We start from the raw sequence: 9,038 nt of genomic DNA, 5'->3' as shown, positions 1-9,038 counted from the left end.
GAGAGAATAAACAGTGATATGTGTATCTTAGAATGTGACATATAGAAAATGTATGGAGTGGCATGCTGCACTAAATTCAGGGGGAAAAATATTTGCTAAAGAACTAATTTCATAGAGTATATATATCACTTGATGACGTTTAATAAAAAAAAAAAGGTGCTGACTTCAGTAACAAGATAATTACTAATACTCCCCGCCCGATACGACTCGAGTCAGACTCTTCGATAAGAACTATGTCTACTGTGTTAGTCTCTTTGTCATTTGACACGGTATACCGTTCTCCCGCAAGCGATCGTGTCAGACTCTCTAAGAACTGACACTCAATTCAAGGCGCGCTTCTTCAATCCAGCGAAATCGTCAACGTGATTTATCTCGTGTAATCAGTGGCAAATCATGGGCCATGTATTCTATTTTATTTGATAACCTGGCACTGTTGGATAATGACTAGAGACCCTGCAAAAATGCACCATAAATCTGTTATACTGACTGATTTATGAGAAAAGTCAATATCATTTGGTAATAAATCGCAAATGTTAAAATAGACATAACATACGAATATAGCTTACAGCCAAGAGTGAGGTGGTAAAAAAATCAATTAAGAACTTACGTGCCTCAGTTCTATCGAATTCTCAGCAAATATAATCCTATTTAAATGACAGAAAAAAATTCATTTAATTTTGCTGTACAAATAATTTAAATGTTTAAAAAATTGCTAATTGTTCTACCCAAACTTTTCCCTCTAAACTGTCTCGTATCAGGCTGATGCAGATAGTTGTTTACTATTGATCGATACACGTCTAATGCAATAGCTTATATCGAGGCAAATAGGAAATGAATCACTGTTTTAAAACTGGTTTACATGTTATTGACTTACAGACTTTAAACCTAGCTTGCTGTACATAGATTGAAATGTCATGTTAAACTTGACGCTGGTATCTGATTTTTTTATACAACCGTTATATCATTTTATCAACTCCATTCATTTTCTTTTTATATCAGTAATGACTAATTGTGTAATTGTCTTTAATCTTGATAGAATGCTCAGATGACAGGTGTATCAACTGCTAGATATTATATTATATTGGAAAAGCTGTAATCGTCATTTTTATAAGTTATCAATGTATTTATTTTTTCTTAAGCAAAGCTCGCAATATTCAAGATTTCACTATATCCGCGTCTCTAAACAACTTTACATATTTTTTAAATATATCCTGTGCTTACGAACTGGAAGCTAATAATACTGGATAACTAGAAATGGCGCTGATAGACAACCCGCTGACCTCCCATTAACGTCTTTAGAATGATAACTTATAAAGGTGATACAGTGCTTTCGTTCTGCCAGCGTGCATCCAAAAATTAATTTCAATATCGTTGGTTTTGTTGTACATGTTTGATAAATGTGGTCTGCATTTCGACATGGATTTTGTTTTCTCCCTTTTCTTTGATTTTTTTTTTTATATTATCTTTGTGATGGGGCAAATTTATGTCGATCTACGAAATCACACTAGTTTGGGCCGGAGAACAATGAATTAGATTTATGGGGATATCCGCTTGTTAAATCATCGCTATACTGCAGTGATTCCAACTGTCTGGTCGGTAGTGGTAAAGATTTTTAAATAAGGCACTTGTTTTCTTAACAGCGAGACGGACTATTAGGGACACGCCTAACTTCCATTTCATAGTGTAACTGTCAAACTTGGAAACTTTCTAGAAACCGTTTTTCGAAGACCTAAGTCAAGTTGACCCCAATTTTGGCGCCTAGATAAAAGGCGGTAAATATATTTCATCCTGATTGGTTACGCTAAATAGTGGCGTGTTTCCCACACGAAATTTCCAAGCTGTAAATATTCCCCCCATCAAAAAATCTAATTAGTCTAAGCTTCGCTGCAAGAGGAAAGGTACATGGGACTCCGAGAGTCAGTTTGGAAGAAATTCTCTCGTAAAACATTTGTCCAAGGGACCGGATGTCTGGAAGGTCTACGGACACAATTTTAGCGGTATAAACGAACAACACTCGAAAGCAAAAAAAAAGGGGGAAAATAGCTCTTCAGACGTATTCCCAGAAGTATCCTCAGATGTACCTACGCACTGATGTATCCAAGTATATGTGTATCTACATGCTTACTTATCCACCTACCCACACAAAGTTTGAGGGCTGAAGTGAGGCGAAACATTTGGAGTGAAAAAAGAAAAGGAAGGAAAGGGAAAGGCGAAAAGACAGAGAACAGTTACAGTGGAATTGGAGTGAACCAGAGCTAAGCAGGTTATGCAATTGTACAAGGCAACAACTTCGATTGTTCACTCGATCGTATGAAAAACTAATTCTATCAGTAAAATAGATCAGCTATTTTTTTAATTATATTTGTATTCTGAAATTCGGTTAAAGATTTATTCCAATAAGAAGTGTATCTTCCTAATGTATTGTGTTATCAGTATTGTTTATGTAATTGATTAAATTTTGATTTTCTATGTACGGGAGCTCGGGTCGTTCTGTTCTGTATATCTGCTCAGATCTCTATTTATTCTACCTATACGTTTACTCGATCCGGGCAATAACACCAAGGGCTATCATTTCCTAGATAACGAGAACCGAATAAAGCGGACACCTTGAAAGAAGGTACAATCCGCAAAAAAAAACATCACCCTTTACAAAGAGTGGGGGCGTTTTACAATCTTTCTTTTGGGTGGGGTGGGGGGGTATTTTGGGTGTTGGTGTTGTTTATTTTTTAAAACTTTTTGTTTGTTTCTTTTTCGGGGGGAGGGGGTGTTTTGTTTGTGGCCTATTGTAAATATCGATACATTTGTAATTTTCAGCCAAGTTTAAACACATATTATGAAATATTAAAAAACTAGTGTAATGATTTGCCATGACCACGTGGGGGATGACAATACCAATATGAAAGATCATAAGTATACTTTACACTAGAGTGTTATATAGACACATACAATTATCGACTACTACAAAAAAATACGGTATAAACTACAACCCATGCTCAGCAAATGCACATATCGTATGTATTCGATTATTAATCGAATCCAGCTGCAAATTGCACAAACCCAGGTCTGCCGTCGCATCATGTGCCGGCAGATCTGAGTATGTGCAGTTTGTTAGGAGTAACCAGTGGAACAAACATCATATACCCTGATCTGCAGGCACATTATGTTATGGCAGATTAGTATCCTTGTTGTTTGGAGTTTGACTCGTCTTATAAGCGAGTAAATACGGTTAGTACATAATGCCAGTATAAGTGATTGGAAAATTGTTCCTTGATATTCCTCTAAGAAGTAATAGTTTGATATTTCATTGACTAGTTTGAAACAGAAGATTGTCCATGCCTGTATAAAATATTATTTCTAATGTAATAACAATAGCAATAATACACGATAATGATGATAACTACAATACTATTATTAATCAGATATTATTATCACCGTTATCACCATCACCTTCAAAGTCGCATGTATGTTATTTGTTGTGGTTGTTATTGTGTCGGAAAAATAGCAAACTTCTTCTTCTTCTTCTCTCTCTCTCTCTCTCTCTCTCTCTCTCAACTTAGTAAAACTATTTTATTATGGGGAGGGAGAAGAAGAATTTTTTTAGTGAATTAGGAAATGCTAACAAACCAGCCATAAATCAGAAATCCGAGGCAACATTTTAATTTCTGCCCCGTTCGCGGTACGTCCCTCCAAGCCAATTACCACAATTTCCAGTGTTAATTAGGCAGACTACTGACCGTTCACCCGCTAATAACATGCGGACCGATAATTTGATGACGACAAAATGGAGTCGACTTACACGGCACATTGCAGGAGGAATGAACCGATAAGATGAAACGCTTAAATATAGAACTAAAGTGGTAATTTAGAAAAAGGAAAAGAACGATAAAAAATAATATTGTTTGTGTCCTTTTTGATGTACAATAGTAATTAATCCGACGCAACGAACATCAATATCATTCGACTAATTTTAATGAAGTTTGCTTCATTTGCATTTTAAGTTGGAAAATTAAAGGGACATTCAAAATGTATCTGTGAAAATGGAGTATTCATAACGATCTCCGCTCCAGCAACAGCGCTGTTAGATAGACAACTTACTGAAAAGAAAATATCGTGTAACACTTGTAAACTTTTCAAGAATACTGTACGTCGACCAAATCATACGAACGTAGAAATAGCATTGGACTGCATATCTTCGTATGGAAACAAATCAGGCATTTTCTCGGATCGTGACATAGAAGATAAACAAAAATACGGACAGGAAAATGCTTATTTTTTTTTTTTTACTGATATCTACTAAATTAGATCTTTGCTATAACAAACGAATTGCTATACCCATTGATCTTTCAATGTAACAAAAATTCCATAAAGGGTTATAATTTTCATTCATCTGGAATAGATATGATCAGAAGCATTTCTATGGGTATGTAATATTTGGTTTTTAACTGCGTTACTAGAACTCAAACCTCAGAGAAAATCTGTGGAATTTATTGCTCCGTCTTCATGTTTAAGTACTACAGTCTTCACTTCATGTTTAAGTACTACAGTCTTCATGTTTAAGTACTAGTCTTCATGTTTAAGTACTACAATCTTCATGTTTAAGTATTACAGTCTTCATGTTTAAGTACTAGTCTTCGTGTTTATGTACTAGTCTTCACGTCTAAGTACTACAGTCTTCATGTTTATGTACTACAGTCTTCATGTTTAAGTATTAGTCTTCATGTTTAAGTACTACAGTCTTCATGTTTAAGTGCTACAGTCTTCATGTTTAAGTGCTACAGTCTTCATGTTTAAGTACTACAGTCTTCGTGCTTATGTACTACAGTCTTCATGTTTAAGTACTACAGTCTTCGTGCTTATGTACTACAGTCTTCATGTTTAAGTAGTACAGTCTTCATGTTTAACTAGTACAGTCTTCATGTTTAAGTACTACAGTCTTCATGTTTAAGTACTAGTCTTCATGTTTAAGTACTACAGTCTTCATGTTTAAGTACTAGTCTTCATGTTTAAGTACTACAGTCTTCGAGTCTATGTACTACAGTCTTCATGTTTAAGTACTGCAGCCTTCATATTTAAGTACTACAGTCTTCATGTTTAAGTGCTACAGTCTTCATGTTTAAGTACTACAGTCTTCGTGTTTATGTACTACAGTCTTCATGTTTAAGTACTACAGTCTTAAGTACTACAGTCTTAAGTACTACAGTCTTCATGTTTAAGTACTACAGTCTTCGTGTTTCTGACTTAAGATTTCTACGAAGACCATTAACGGACTTAGGACTTTAGAAGCGGGCTTAAGCACATACTTTTCGATGATGCAAGGTACCAAATGACCACTCCGATTACAACTTCCGCCAAGAACTATTTGCAGCAACGTGTGCAGCATGAGATAGGAAGCACTAGAAGGCTTTGCTCTACGAGTCACTAAATCGTTTTGTCCAAAACAGATACAGGTAAAGACCACTAAAATTATGGTGGCTTCATTTTGTTTTGTTACGAACAATTATACAAAACAAAATGTATAAAATAGTATAATATACTATGCTAAACAATCATGCGGATAAATATATATTTCATCTGCTACCAGTTCTCAGCTTTGCAGACTTGGAAAAAATGTGCAAATCGGAACGTCTGAAACCAGCAGCTATTAACAGATTTATTCCATACGTTTATACGTTAGGATTTATTTCTAAATCTATTTATATATTTCTTAGATATAAGATAACTAAACGTATTTGTATTTTATACATTTGTTCAAAGTCAGGCTCCAAAAACACAGATACGTATCTTTTGTAGGTGTTACAGTATGTAAGAGGAAAAATTCATGCATTCTTTTAAAACAAATTTCACTAATTAGTATTGTAATTTTTTTATATATATTTAGAAACACTAATGTTTCTCATATTTGATCATGCATTCGGCATTTACAACATTTGCAACTAAATCTTGCCACGCTCATATGTAGATATGTCGTATTTTTAGTAAATCATAACTCTGTCTCTCTGTCTCTGTCTCTCTCTCTCTCTCTCTCTCACACACACACACACGTGCGGTGGGTGGGACGAAGTAAATTTCTCTCTGTTTAATTCCATTTCTTAATTATTTCTTTTTAACCTCAAAACGATTGACCGCCTCAAACGAAGATTCTATTTGAAAAGGAAAATGTCCGTTTTAATTCCGGAACAGTTACACAGCACATTTGTAATTAGAACGTATCACACCGAGAGTTTCATGCTCTTGGCCCCATCAAAAGCACAATTAGTGACCGATCAAAGCATACTTCCACACTTGAGTTCTAGGAAGATTCTAATAATATTTTCGTTGAAATTCAAAAAAAGTTTTAACCATGGAAAAATGCGGCGTAGATGTATCAATCTTTAATCGTGCGTAGTCAGCTCAAGGCGCTCGCACCCTAATCTAATTTTGGTACGGCTATTTCCGTACCAAGACTGGACTGTGGTTAAACAACGTACAATATGGTACGGTCAAAAGTTTAATATTACATGTAAAGCCCAAAATATGGTAATGTAATTGCCGCAACGGCAGCAACGCCCGCGACTGCCTTGCATTTAGATATTATGCCAGAAAAAGAAGAAAAAAACATACTTAGTTTTGGAAGTTGTAACACAAAAATAATTGACTTGCAATTAAGTATACTGCACAAAACTGCATGAAGATATTATAATATTTTCACTCTTTAAACATTCCATACATATTTACATTTGTTTTATTTTTTAAATTATTTTTTTAAAAATATATTTTCGCTTGCTTGTTATATGTTTTGTTTTACAGGGGATACCGGACACGTTTTTTTTATGTTTGGATGGTTTGTTGTGTCTCTTTGAGGTTGGAAGGATAAACAATGCTACGTTTATTTTCATATTAAGACCTTTATTTTGTATTTTCAAATACCCATTTGTCATGATGAGATTTAATGATGCAGTTTGTTTGTTGTTTTGTCTTTGTGGCTTTGACGCCATCTTGTAGCACACGATAGACAGAGGAAGAATCCTGTAAAAACCCTTTAAAAAAACACCAACGGGAAGCCACATCAGGCCCTTCTAACGATGCAGATAACTGAGATAATGTTAAAGATGACTCCTTGGGGAGGTGGCATCAATGACAAACCAGAGATTGGAGTCATTAGGTTCGCGTGCGTTCTAATTTCGTCTCGACCAACATCGATATGTGAGAAAATTTGCCAGTAACTTCCCGTGAGTAGCTGGTTCGTCCCGAATGTTCTCGAGCTCGTCTTCCACTAAATATACTGGCCGCAACGTTCAGCACACTGTGTGCTGAAAAATGGCGTTGAACTAACGAAACCAAACTAAAGGAAGAGCTCATATATATGTGATGTGGGGGGCCGGAAACTACAGAACAAAGTTGGCTTGCGTGAAGTTAAACAATGTGAACTGAACCATGTTAATATATGTATATATATATAACTTCATACTAAAGCAATCGTATACTTTCCGACTGTGTTTACCCCCCCCCCCCATTCAAACATATGTCATTGAGGATATAATAAATGCATAAAACTCAGTCATTTCATTCATCAATTTATAATTTCTAACCTGATTGACGCTATTGGGTCCCAAACACTGTCTACTTGCTGGCGTTTCAAATCAAACGGGAGTTTCTTTAGTAAAACAGTCGTCATATTCGCATGGGCGGGTCTATGTTTTCAAGCAACAGAGGTGATGAAGTTCACCGTTTTTAATAATCTCAGTAATTCCGAACATTTTGCAGTTATATCTCTTTGAACAGATGTATACAAAAGTTCTTTATATATTTTTTCAGTTTGTTTTTAGAAATATTAAAATTCGACTTAGCACATATTGGAAGCAGACGAGACAGATTTTACTGATATAGATTATTGTAGAAGCCAGAAAAGGACAGCGACCAGTGACTAAGTTTTGTGCTTTTTTTATCGTTGATGCTTTCCATTTTAAAAATCGGGGTGGGGGAGTGGGTACGAAGAAACTGGAGAGTGTCCAAATACAGTGATGTTTAAGGTAACATTAGCAAAGCATACTAAGAGACTGGTGATAGGTTGTTTGTATTCCATATAAGCTCCCTGTTTGCTGATTCCAGCTGCTTGATTGACAAAATTAACAGAATAGACTTACCGTTTTAACACCACCTTATCTTTGGATTTAATTAATTGATGTCAATAATAGGATGTCCCAGACTTAGCCCACCGGGGTCACATCAAAAGCCCCCACCATAACTCTTGCAAATACTGCCAGTGAGCAAGATACTTAGAGTCAGATAAGTTTAAATATAGCACATATGAATGCTATGTGATTGCATCAACGATTTCTATGGCAACATTATAAAATAAATTTATAGCCTACCATAAAATTATGTTATCTTCAAATACACAGAGCTGATCCATCAACATTAATAGAAAGGAAGCTACAAAAGAAAGATGGAATCAATTCTCGTCGAATTTTATCACACGATTTTCACGAAATTCAGTGAAACCGTATAATTTCGACAGATTTAGAAACAATTCAAATGAACATAGAACCTACATTCAATATTCAGTGTAAGTTTTACTGACATTTCAAGCCAGATAGGAAGATTTTTACAAATGGACAAACTAGTCGCAATTTTGAGATTATGGTCCATGATTTTAATATTAAAACTGCTCCTTGTACTTGTCTAAACGTTGAGCATAGGGCATAAAAATGTTGAAATTGAAAGATAATTCAAGCTGAGAAATGATATATATGTGTTACCAAATTATCTAGAAACAATCGAAAGGGGTTACATGTGTAGGGCTGCAGTGTGATTAATTTGTCTGCATCAGCTTAAAAAGACTGTGAATGCTCATCAGGCGGCCTGTCACCAGTTGAAATATCAGAGAGAGAGAGAGAGAGAGAGAGAGAGAGAGAGAGAGAGAGTAATTGAATAATGTCTTTGCAAATTGTTTTGACGAATTATTTCACACCTACCCACAATCTTCTCCTCGACATTTTACATCAGTTAGGATCCTTTTATGTCCCTTAGTGGGCCTATTTGACAAGTCTGAATATATA

This window comes from Sinohyriopsis cumingii, chromosome 1 (assembly GCF_028554795.1).
Source record: "Sinohyriopsis cumingii isolate HCF-2022 chromosome 1, ASM2855479v2, whole genome shotgun sequence".
NCBI lineage: Eukaryota > Metazoa > Mollusca > Bivalvia > Unionida > Unionidae > Sinohyriopsis > Sinohyriopsis cumingii.
This window is presented reverse-complemented; position numbering follows the sequence as displayed.